Here is a 12,600-nt window from a genome sequence, read left to right as displayed (position 1 = left end):
AGAAACGCCTCTGGCCCTAAAAACTGAGGCAGGAACAGCCATGGAACAAAATGGCAATGGTGGCGATGATGATGGTAAGCATCACTGAGTTCTTACCCAAGTGCCAGGCTCTAGACGAAGCTTTCTTATGTGCAGAAAATCATTTCATCTTAACAATTCTATAAGGCAGGTTACCCCTTTACAGGTGAGGAAACCACATCACTGAGCGTGAGAGGAAGGTGTGACAGAAGCAATGACTTGGAAGTCGTCTGTTGGTGAGCTGAGCTGGGGAAGCGTGAGGAGGGGCAGCTTTGGAGTGAGCTTGAAATAAGGGAGGGAAAGCGGCTGAGCTGGGTGAAGAGGCTGTTTGCAGGGAGCTGGGGGAGAGAGCCGGGAGGTCTAGGTTAGCCCTGCTGCAGACAGACAGCAAGGGATGGGGTTCAACAGAGTGGCCCAGAGGATGGAAGGGGGAGAGCTGGACTAGACATGGGCGCAATGGTAAGCTGACAGCCAAGGCGAGGGAGCAGAAAGTTCTGTGACTACTGTGAGGGGCTAAAGGACCGAACGCCTGTGCTCACGCTGACTGCTCTTCAACTGAAAAGCGAAACTGGGGTGCGGGGTCCAGGTGCCATGGGGAACAATCAGAGATTTGGATTCAGGAAGCAGATTTTGAAAGCACCATCCTAAGCAAGGTGATGAATTCCTTCCACCAGAACTGACCTAGGAACGGACACTGAAGAATGAATATATTAGGAGTATATCAAAAATTAAAAAATGTTACGCTTTACCATCTCAACTGGAAAATGCTTATACGTCCGAATAAAGGGGAAGGAACTCAAAATTTAGCCTCTGAATTACCTTGGGGAGGATTTGAGCTCAACTTTTTTTTTTTTCCTCAACTTCACTGAAGCATAATTTATATACAACAAATGGCAAATATATATATATATACATCCATGTAACCACTACCACAACCAAACACAGGACATTTCCATTACCCCCCAAGAGTCTCTCGTGATCTTCTGCAATCAACCCCCCGCTCCTTTGCCACTTCCTAACAACTACTGATCTGCTGTCTGTCTTATTAATTTGTATTTCCTAGAATTTCACATAAATAGAATCATACAGTTCAGGGGCCAGCACACCTTTTTATAAAGGGCCAGACGGTAATTATTTTAGGCTTGGAGGCCACACTGTCTCTGTCACCACCACTCAACTCTGCCCGAGGGGCATGGAGGCAGCCATGGGCAGGACACAGACAAACGAGCATGGCTGTGTTCCAATAAAACTCTATTTGTGGATGCAAATTTGAATTTTGTGTACATTTTACGTATTGCAAAATAGTATTCTTATTCTAATTATCTCTTCGACCATTAAAGAAGTAGTCATTCTGAGTTCGTGGGTCATAGAAAACATGTAGTGGGCTGGATCTGGGCGTAGACTGTGGATGGATAACCCCTGATACAGTATATCCTGTTTTGGGTTTGGCTTCTCTTGTTCGCCATAATTTCTGGCATTCCTCCATGTGCTGCGTCAGTAATTCATGTTAGTGTGTGGCATCCCATCGTTTGGCTATGCCAGCCCTGTTTATTCATTCATCTGTTGATAAACAGGCCCGATTGTTTACATTTTCTTTATCATAATCTTTATGAATCATTAGAGCATGAAGTATATGCTCTACAGATGTCCAGGATGAAAAGCAGCATAGTTATACTAGCATAGATATTCAACAATTTTTTCAATTTTCTGTATTTCTAAATTTCTATAATTTTTTCCCCACCAATGTATAATCCTTTATATTTGCATAACATAAGGACACAAGCCAATCCTGTAAAGTAAGTCAGACTATTTCCTGAATAGTTTGTTTACAGGTTCAGAGGCATACCCGGAACCCGGCACCATCCAAACAAAGCCTGTGCCCACTGCTGATAATAACGGATAACTGACAGATGAGCCTGGCAGGGAAATTCTGGGGTTCCTAGGAGGAAATGTACTATCAGTTCCAGTGTTGCCCCTAACAGTGTGATGTCTTCCTCGTGTTGCAGAAAAATAACCCTGGAAAGAAGGAGTGAAGGGCCACTTTTAAGTCCAACCTATTCTTCCTAAACTCATTTCTTCCTTCGGCACTCCTCACAGGCAAGGACAAGGCCTCCTATTAAGATGTTATTTACTGCATGGGAGATTTCTAAAGCGCCAGCAGACAGCGAGCATATCCACAAGTCAGGAATATTCCTTCTTGAAGCAAAACCATGGCTGGAGTGTAAATTCAAGCTGCAGCCTAACGGTGCCAGCAAAATCCCTCTACTCGACCACCGCTGGATGGGGCCTTTCTCCCAAGGAAGCCATTTCCGAAATCTTCTGCCACAAAAGAGTACAGATATGGCTCCTTCAAAGCCACATATTAGCCTTGAAATATTTGAGTTATTGAGGGAAAAAACCCCCACAAAATTTAAACAGTCATCCATAATGCCATCACTCCTTTCCACGCATGTAATCGACATGGTGAAAATGAAGTGGACGAATTTCTTACTCTGCTTTCCTTTATTTCTATTTTGAAATGTTCTTTGCTTGCTTTCTCTCTCCTAAAGATTGAGCTAGGAAAATAAAGACTGGCTGTGAGAACTTCCAATGATTCTGCAGAAAGCAGGGCCAACCAGGCACAGTCAAGAGTGACTGACTACAGTTATCAGGTGCCCAGGGGAGTGAACAAACTATCCCACTGCAAATGCAAAGAGGTCCACAGCACACGGGCACTGCCTACGAAGCTCTCATTCCCCACCGTGACCTGGGAAATCACAACGCCCAGGGAACACAGACAAGGCTAGTGTAGGATCTGAACACCTCCTTTGACCTTCCTGATGGACCAAAGGCTTGGTTAGAATAGCTGCATTACTGAAAACACAGCTGGGCTATCACTGGGCTGGCCTTTGAGAAAAAATGAGACACCGAGATGCCCTAAGTTTGGATCAACTTTGTGGACAGAGGAGGCTGGCATGGGGGCAAAAGCAGAAACTGGTGTTCATCTCAGGCACGTGTGAGCCCTTCCAAGTTTAAACTCGAATCAGCTGCTCTCGCTGCAGCACTGGGAGAAGTTGAGGGAGGCCAGGCAATGCTTTTCACTGCTACACATTTCTGTGAGCCAGCACTGGATTAAAGACGTTTGTCTAGGGATAAGCAACTCAGGACATGTGACCAAGACACAAGTACTCCTCAGGACACCCAGTTATCTCTGTTTCTACCCATGAAACATGCAAACCTATGAATCCTCCCAACCGCCTAATGCCATAACCCCATAGGCAGGGGCTGTCCTGAGATGGTGCCATTCACGTCTAGTCATTATTGATTAAAGACCTGTGCTGACAAATTCCCAGTAGACAGCATATGGCGCAAGGAGCAGCTCTAACTGGTGGGGCTGCTGTGACCCCGAAATGTGCAACAGTTTTGATTCCTAAATGCGCTATGACCTTATCTTCATAAAAAGGCTAAACCCTGGGATCTAATGGATAATATATTAAAATTCGCTGAGCTCCACTGGGTCTATCAACCAACATTGAAATATAATAGCAAGTTACATTTATTTTGAGCACTTAGTATGTGCCCGGCAGTGTTCTCAGGTCTTTATATGTATTCTCATTTAATTTTCACCATGACCCTGAGCTAGGTACTGTGATTAGCCTCATTTTATGAACAGGAAGCTGAGGCACGGAAAGGTTGGGTCACAAACAAGGATAAAGTCCGGACCTCCCCATGCAGTACTCCAGTGTCCTGTCTATGGCCCCACCCAAAAGCCCAGGGCTCTGGAGGGGAACCTGTGGGGTGGAAATGCCTGCCTGTGTGCCACAGAGCTCTCCTGCAAATTCATTTTCTTTTAAGTATACACATCATTGGAGACTTTACACATTTGTTTTTCCCTACATAGAAAATGCAATATATTACTCTGCAGGTTTATTTTTTCTTTTCTTTACCAAATATCACTAACATCCTTAACGACCTGTAGACATGAAGCTGCTTCTGTGTTTTCTGATACTGAGAGCAGGACCCTCTGCCCTGAAGCTTTCCATCTACCCATGCCGGATCGGAGACAAGCGGTGGGGCAGAGTCTGCAGGGATGTGACTCTTCATCTGTTTATTTGTCCTTAAAGGATACTAAGACTCTTCCAACCTGAAATAATGCTAATGCTAACACTAATGTTAATGCTAATAATAATAATAATAATAATAGTAATAATAATAAAACAGGCAAGGAAAACATGCTTCACACCCTACGTCCCTCTATTTTTTCTCTTTTCCTTTTGAAATGAGCTTTCTAAAAGCATGGCTTTAACTCGGCATCTCCATCCCTTCTAAAACACTACTGTCTTCTAAGAGCTTTCACTCTCGGATTCCTTTGTTGCTTATTTTCCTTTGCCCATTCCCTGAATGCAGTCCCTCAGTGCCTTCTCCATTTATACTCTTGCCCTACACGAGTGGTTCTCAAAGTGTGGTCCCCAGACCAGCAGCATCAGCATCACTTGGAAGCTCATTGGAAATGCCAATTTCTTGGTTCCACTCCAGACCTACTGAATCAGAAACTCCAGGGGAGGGATCCAGTGATCTGTGACTCAGTGATCTTCCAGGTGATTCTGGTGATTGCTTAAGTCTGAAAACTGCTGTCCTAGACCAACCTGTGCCTAGCAGCCACCTCCTTCCATGGACAATTCCCTTATCCTCACCTTTAACCTCAACTTCTTTTTAAGCTGCATATCCATCATGCAGGCGTGCTCCCAGACATCTCCACCTTGTCACTTCATGGGCTTCTAAACTTAACACTCTCCTAAGAGGACTTCTCTTCTCCCCCAGGGTCTGTTTCTTCACTCATGTGAACGCCATATCCCCACCCGCCCAAGCCAGACACCACTAACTTATTCCAGACTCCTGCCTTTCTCTCACCTCACCCATCCAATCAGCTTCCAGGATGGGTCGATTCTATCTCTTCTATCCATTTCTATGGCCTTACAATTTCTCAGCTTCCCGTGACTCACTGTGGCACCTAATAGTATAGTATCTGTCCCTTCCGATCAATCCTTCACACTGCTTCCAAGAGAATTCCTCTAAAACGTGAACCTAAATGCAAAAGCCTCCCTCCTCGCCCACCTCCACCAAACTCGAGGTTGCCCACTGCCCTCAGCATCAAGTCCCAACTTCCCAACAAGGGTGTCTTGCTTCAGTCCCCAGCCTCATCTCCTGATGTGCCTGCAGCCATTCCGCACAGGTGTAACCATTTCCCCATGCTCCTTCCCCCTTCCGTGTCTTTGCTCAGGAAGCCAGGCGGCCAATAGGCATCTGACGAGATGTCCAAACTCAGTAATCAGAGAAATGCCAAATGAACCACGACATTAAGATATTACTGTACACATATTCAACCAGTCAACATTAAAGAGTCGGGCGATTAAGAGTTGGCCGTGACATAGGAAGTGGTATGGGAATTAAGGGAGCTTGAGCACTGCAGATGGAGGTGAAGGCTACAGCAGGCATCTTGGAGAACGTTTCCATGTAGTCGAACTAAGCAGAGGTATAAGCTAAGCCTCAGCAATCTTTTTTTAATTTTTAATTACGTTTATTGGGGGTAACATTGGTTAACACGATTATATAATTTTCAGGTGTACATTATCATTTGACATCTGTATATTCTATTGTATACTTACCACCCAAAGTCCAGTTTCCTTCAGCTTCCATATATTCGATCCCCTTTACCCACTTGACCCTCCCCCTAAACCCTATATCTGATCCCCTTTACTTTGGCTACCTCCCCCCTCCTCCCCTACCTGACTAGTAACCAATGGTCTATAGTCTTCTGGTAACCACTATAGTCCATGTCCATGAATCTCTGTTTATCCTGCTCATCTGTTGCTTTTAGGTTTATATCACACATATGAGTGATACCATGATTTTCAACTTTTTCCCTCTGGCTTATTTTGCTTAGCATGATTATCTCAAGGTCTATCCATGTTGTCACAATGGCAGTATTTCATCTCTTCTTATGGCTGAGTAATATTCCATTGTATATATGTACCACAGCTCTTTTAGCCAATCATCTATCATAGGACACTTCGGTTTAACCCTCAGCAATCTTATCCTGGGAGTAAATACCCAAAATTCTCACATAGATCCCAAAGATGATACATACAAAGATGTTTGGTACAGTATCCAAGGTTGAAAGTAACTTGGACAGGTGATACTGGGAGACTGGGAGACTGAGTAGGTTAAAGGTGATGGATGGATGCACATTCTGGTTGACTAACTGTATCAATGGCCCATTAACCTCCTTAAACCACATGCTTTGCAATGTGACTTTTCAGCTCCTCCCATCAAAAGGTGGAGCCTATTTCCCTAAACTCTGAATCTAGATTAGACCTGTAACCTGTTTTAGCCAACAGAACACAGTGGAAATGACTGTGTGCGAGTTCCACGTCCAGGCCTTGCACATTTTCCCCTCTCATGGACTCCTGTCCTGCCATTTTGTGACCAAGCTCAGGCTAGCTTGATGGAGGATGACGACAATTTGCTAAGACCCTCTTAAGTTATCCAGCCCCTAGCAGTCCACAGATAAATGAGTGATACCAGCTGACAGGAGCAGAGCCAGGCAAAGATCAGCCAAACCACTCAACCAGTCCCATGGACTCATAAAAAATGAGTGACTATCGCTTTAAGTCACTTTGTTCGAGGTGGTTTATCACAAAACTTAACTGATGTACACCCTGAGGCACGACACAGCAAATAGAAAGAACAGAATAGATGGGCCCATAGCAACATGAATTGATTTTAGCAGCACAGAGCTAACTAGAAAAGACACTGAATGAGATAACTTACGCAAATATTGTGTTAGGATATCTACAGAAGTCCATAATGTGCATTTTATTTTTAAAAATGCAAAATCAAATGTTTACGTTTAACTCATAAATATGGTTGCCAATGGTGTGGAGGGAAAGGAGGAATAAATGAAGTAACAGTAAGAGGTCTTGAAGGGGCTGAAGATAATGCTGTGCACTGGCTGGTGAGTGTGATTTTTCAATCTTCCATGCGGAGTAATGTCTTCTCCACCTGTTAGCTCCAGCCCAAATGAAGCTTCTCTCTATGGCCTGCTGCACCATCTTCTCTCAAACAGTTGAGGTGGCTTGTAAAAGAATAAGGAAGTCCATTTATCATAGTTTTGTGACTGTCAACAGGTCTCTTTTCCTAATGACATGGTGAGCTTTGATAACAGCATCTTGATTTCTTGAAACGCTCAGTGCCTCATATACCGCAAATGTTTGTTGATAAAAGAACTATACTATCCTATAAAAAAACCCCACAACTTTTCAACCTTGGCACTATTGACACTTTGGACCTGGTATTTCTTTGTTGTTGGTAGTGGTGTGTGGGTGGGGAGGGGTTGCTGTCCTGTGTAGGATGTTTAACAACAACCCAGGCCTGTCCTCACTAGATGCCAACAGCACACTCCAAGTTGTGACAGTCAAAAATGTCTCTAGATAAAGCCACATGTTTCCTGTGGGTCAAAATTACTCCCTGGTTGAGAACTACTGCCATAAAAGATCAGGCTACGTGATGCTACAATTCTAAAATGGTACTGTAGAAACATTTAACATGTTTTAAAAAAATAAGGCTTGAGGTTACTAAATTACGTTATGCTGTATATAATACTTCTCAAAGAGGATTAGATTGCTGACATTTTTCCTCCTTAGATGGTTCTCATCCGCTGGTCCAAAACTAATGTTTTAGTTCACTACCCTATGGGGAAAGATGAAATACAAAATTCACTTGAGTTTTCGCATCCATGAAGAAATATTCCTCCTCATAAGTTTTAGTCCAACCTTTCATTTACAAAGTTTAAACCTGTCTCTTTAAGTCAACAGTACATGCTGCTGATTTTTCTCTATTACAATGCAGAGGCTGTTTATCTAGCTGGGGCTGCTGAAGCAGCCGTTCCTGCTCCACACTATTAACTAAAACATGAAAGGCCACCATGCAACCAGACTAAAAGAATTCTGCCTCATTTGTCTCGTGTGTGCCACCAGGGCAAACAGCGGGCATTTTAATAACCTCATCCAGACCCTCGGTAATCACTGTAGGCTATTGACTTCAGACAAATATTTGCTTCGAAGGTCTCTCCATGGAGAGACAGAGGGAAATGAAGCTTCTTTTGTTCATATAGATTGAGTGTAACAATCGGGAAAATACAGAGCATCAGCATCATTCATTCCTTGCATTATACAAATAAAGAAGTAACAGGGACAGTTCCACACAGATCTGACTGGGTATCCTTCCTTTATTCGTTTCCTTTCCCCCTTACACCACCTCCAGCAGCAAATCAAAATAAAGTAAGAAGAACGTCAGTAGTTGTTAAAATCATTTAGGTGAAAGTCTTTTTTGGGGGAAGCACAATCACATGGTCTCAAAAATAGCCTCCCCCCTGCTCACCCCGGACTTATTACAAGAAAAAAGGGCCCTTTTTCACAAGATCTGGCAGATACTCTTATAACCAAGTGACCAACCTTAGGAACCTCGATATGGGAACCGGCCATTATCACGTGTCTCCTGATGGGATAGGATCAGACACATACGGCATCACCGTGGTTGTTTTCTTGCCCAAGCTGTTTAACCTGAACCTCATCATGAGGAAACGGGCATCATGTGGAACATTCTAGAAGCAAATGGCAATATCATAAAACAAGTAAAGGCTGGGGACTTTCTGGCTTGAAGGTGACTAAAGAGACATGGCAACCAAATGTTTTTTGTTGATCCTGACTGCATCTTTGAACAAAAGGTGGAGGTAAAAGACACTGGGGCACTTTATGAAATGTGAACATGGGCTACAGCATATAGATTTGAATCAATGCTAAATTCCTTCAATGTGATGATGGTACTGCAATTAGATGACAGTACCTTTGTTCTTAGGAGATACGTACTGACCTACTTAGGGAGTGTCACGTCTGCAACTTACTTCATAGTAATGAACAAAAAAAACCCCAAAATAAATAAAGTTAATACACACAGGCACACAGGGAGATGAAGCTAATGTGGCAAATGGTTAACTGGCAAATTTCAGTGAAGGAGTCTACAAATTAAAGTGAAGGAGTACGAATCGTTCCTTCGGTTTTCATATAGATTTAACCTTTTTGAAATAAAGTTTGGGGGGAAAGAAAAGTAGGTATAAATCCATTGTTATTAATATATAATCAAGCCAGAATGCTTCAAAAGTGTATCACATGGGGAAAAAAATGTATTAAGAACCAAATATTTTCTGTCTCAAATCTGAAGATAAATAATGTGAGCTTAAGTGTTTGGAAGCATGAGATTTAAAAAAATTTTTTAAAACCCGGAAGCCAATCCAACATGTTTTGACTCTGTCACCACATTAAGAATGAGCCGAAATGAGATGTTTTGATGCATCAGAGCTCTCAAACTTCTAGAAATTTCTCATCAATATGATAATGAGCTTGAAGATTTATGCACACACTAAATGAATTCTAAGCAAAGATTAGAGTAATCTTTGTAACTTGTTAACACAAGTGCCCTCAAGAGACTTTAGAGAAATCTTGCCTCCACTCCTAGCAAGCAGTGACTATCAGCCAAGTAGAATTATACAAAGATTTTCTTTAGAAAACCTTACTTATTTATGACATAAACTTTTTTTTTTTTTTTTTTAATTTGCAGTTGTGCAATTTGGGCATTCAGTTTAGAGTTGATGTAATAGTGACAGGGAATAATTTCCTGGGAAAAAGAGAAAGCTGTACAATCGGGTGTGTGGTTGTTTGTAGGGGTTGGGCCTTAGAGACACAAAATTAGTTTAGTAGTTTAATAGGGTCAATAAGTGTTAAAACTTGAGACCAGGTCCTTCTTCGAAGACAATGTGTTTCTACACCAAATGCCCTGGTTCCTTTGCTCAACTTAGTGAGTCAATCTCTTGGTGTCTGGGGTCTCAAAAGATTCTGAAGTTATAGGTAAAATTGTGTGTGTAGGCAGGTAGGTAGGTAGGTAGGTAGGTGTGTGTGTGTGTGTGTGTGTGTGTGTGTGTGTGTGTATGTGTGTTTATGAAGAGAGAAAACTTACCTTTCTCAACAGGTTCCTGACTTCCCCAAAAAAGGTTAAGGACCAATGCCTTTTGATATTTGCTATAATCTCTTCTCTGGGCTTGAGATGCCCAGGGAATTTCAAGCACCCACAAGTGTACTTTGAAATTCAAAAGGGCCTCTGATTTCTTATCTTCTTTTCCCATCTCTCTCACCAATGTTCTGGTTTGTCAGGGTGCCAACCAGGTGTTTTGGGATTTGGTTTCATCCTGTCCTCTTTCAGCCAAGGAAATCTTTGCTCTCAGACTTAAACCTAACCTTGACCAGGGAAATGACCCGAACGTACAGGGAACAGAAAGGTCCTGTTAGCGGTACGTAGCACCATAAACTGAACAGCAACAAAGGCAGACGATTCCACTTTGTACTTTCCACCGCTGTTTGTCCCAAGTACAAAATTAACGTTAAAGTGTTATTTTTATCTTTTATATATTATCTTATTACATATAATTATTTTTATCTTTTACATAAGAAGTCAAACTGAATGTAGACTGTGCTCCTCTTAATTAGAAAAAAAATTAGAAATCAGTGACCACTCAATTCTATCACGAGGAACTTGAGTCTATTTTTGTTATGAAATTTTCAGCACCAGAAGTAATATTAAAGACTATAGAGTACAAGCTTTTCATTTTACATATAAAAAACAAAAGTCCAGTGATACTCAATGCCACACAATTAGTTGGTCATGGACTCAAAGCTAGAAACCCTTGATACCGGGTCTCATGTTCTCTGGGATACCACCCAGCTTCTCCACATCAATGTCTTCTGAAAATTTTTTTTCTTTTCTTTTATTTTTAAATTATTATCCATGATAAGAACCTATGACTGGAAACCAAAATCATTCTTAGAAACTTGTATGAGATGTGAAGAATCCCCAGTACATCGTCATCACTGAGCCTGGAGTAGCAACACCACCACTCCACTGAGTCCAACTGGACACAAAAGAGGACCCCAACCTAGGCGTGTCTCTCCCTCTGGCCCTCCTCATCCACCTTCACTCTCCCTTCATCAGGATGGGACATAAGGCGTACATCTTTTATACTGAATCGCTTATTGAATTGTCCTGTTCTTAGTTTTAAAAACAAACGAACAGAACTTCATACATTGTTTAAAAAGTCCCATGTGGCTTTTTATATATGTGGCTGTCAAAGCATTTTTGAAAAGTTAAACACTTGATTCTTATATAAATATAGGAAGCACAAGACAAAGACTGATGTAACGCACTGATAAGGGAATCAGCAGGATGATAAAACTGGCTCAAAGGAAGGTATGAGAACCCAAGCGGGGAGAAAAAAATCTGTGGAAAAATGAATGCTGGAACAGACTGGAAATTTAGATATGAAATGAAGTTAATGTGCTGCAGGGCAAAAAACGATACTCTTGATGGTCCTTTTCTATCTGGGAGGAGCCACTTGCCTTTTAACTGGACAAAAATCACTTGCAATTTATTTGTATCAACCACTTGTTTTCAGTGGGCCTGAGAGTGAAGAGTTTTATATTTTTAAATGAGTGAAAAAATCAAAAGCATATTTCACGACACATGAAAATCATGTGAAATTCAAACGTCAGTGCTCATAAAGTTTTATTGGAACACAGTTATGCGTTTGCTTGTGTATTACCTGTGGCTCCTTTCATGATGCAGTGGAGGAGCTGGGTGGTGGCCTGCAAAGCCTAAAATGTTCACGATCTGGCAGTTTACAGAAAAAAACTGCTAAGTTGTACCTAGAACATCAGATGGTCTTTGGGGGGCTGGTTAAACACCGTTCTGTCAGGATGTTGAAAGGGCACTCTGTAATCTTTTATTTTTGCCTTATTTCTAAGTTTTGGATACATTTTTCTTAAAAAATGCCTTTCTACCACTTTATGTTTTTCCCCTTGAGTCAGTGACTCTTGTAGTAGGGAAACCTACCTCCAGGGTTGGGATAGCTGAGCTAGACAGAATCCTGGCTTTCCTCTGGCCAAACCAAGTACTCTAACATGTTTACAAAACACAGGGTAACCTGAGCCAATGTTTTCATTGATTCAAACCAAGGTTCCCTTTTGACCTCTCATCCGAAAGAGAGAAGTAGAAGGAAGAAACATTTATACTTAGAAATGGTGCCTTAACATTCTCTTATCTCTCATCCTGTGTGTAGGTCCAGGGACTGTTCTCAATGAAAATACATCAGGAATGTTTGAGGTGTAAACCCAAGATGGATTTAAAGTAACAACCAGTTGAGGAGCTGGGTGATATGAGAGCAAATAAAATATGAAATCAAGATTGTTTTAATTTAATAGCAGAAGCTGGATCAAATTCCTAGCTAGAGTCTCCCTACAAACAGATCGAGAGTTCTTGCTCCGAAAAATTTTTTAAGAGGATGAAAGACTTCAAAAAGCAAAATGTCACATGTCTATAGCATGTCTCATATTTGAGATAGTCTAATATTCACTGAAAGTTTTTAGTTAGGAGATTGTAAAGATTTTGTTGGAATTTGATGAGCAACCAAGACCGCCGATGACCACAATACCTTCTGGA

At 41.8% G+C, this 12,600-nt stretch overlaps 1 protein-coding gene across 1 annotated transcript in view; it reads right to left on the bottom strand.

Moving 5' to 3' along the window:
- Positions 1-12,600, bottom strand: part of CMTM8 (CKLF like MARVEL transmembrane domain containing 8) — a 72,537-nt gene that overhangs the window by 36,882 nt on the left and 23,055 nt on the right. The window lies entirely within an intron of this gene.

Source organism: Rousettus aegyptiacus, unplaced genomic scaffold (assembly GCF_014176215.1).
Source record: "Rousettus aegyptiacus isolate mRouAeg1 unplaced genomic scaffold, mRouAeg1.p scaffold_m13_p_4, whole genome shotgun sequence".
Taxonomy (NCBI): domain Eukaryota; kingdom Metazoa; phylum Chordata; class Mammalia; order Chiroptera; family Pteropodidae; genus Rousettus; species Rousettus aegyptiacus.
This window is presented reverse-complemented; position numbering and strand designations above follow the sequence as displayed.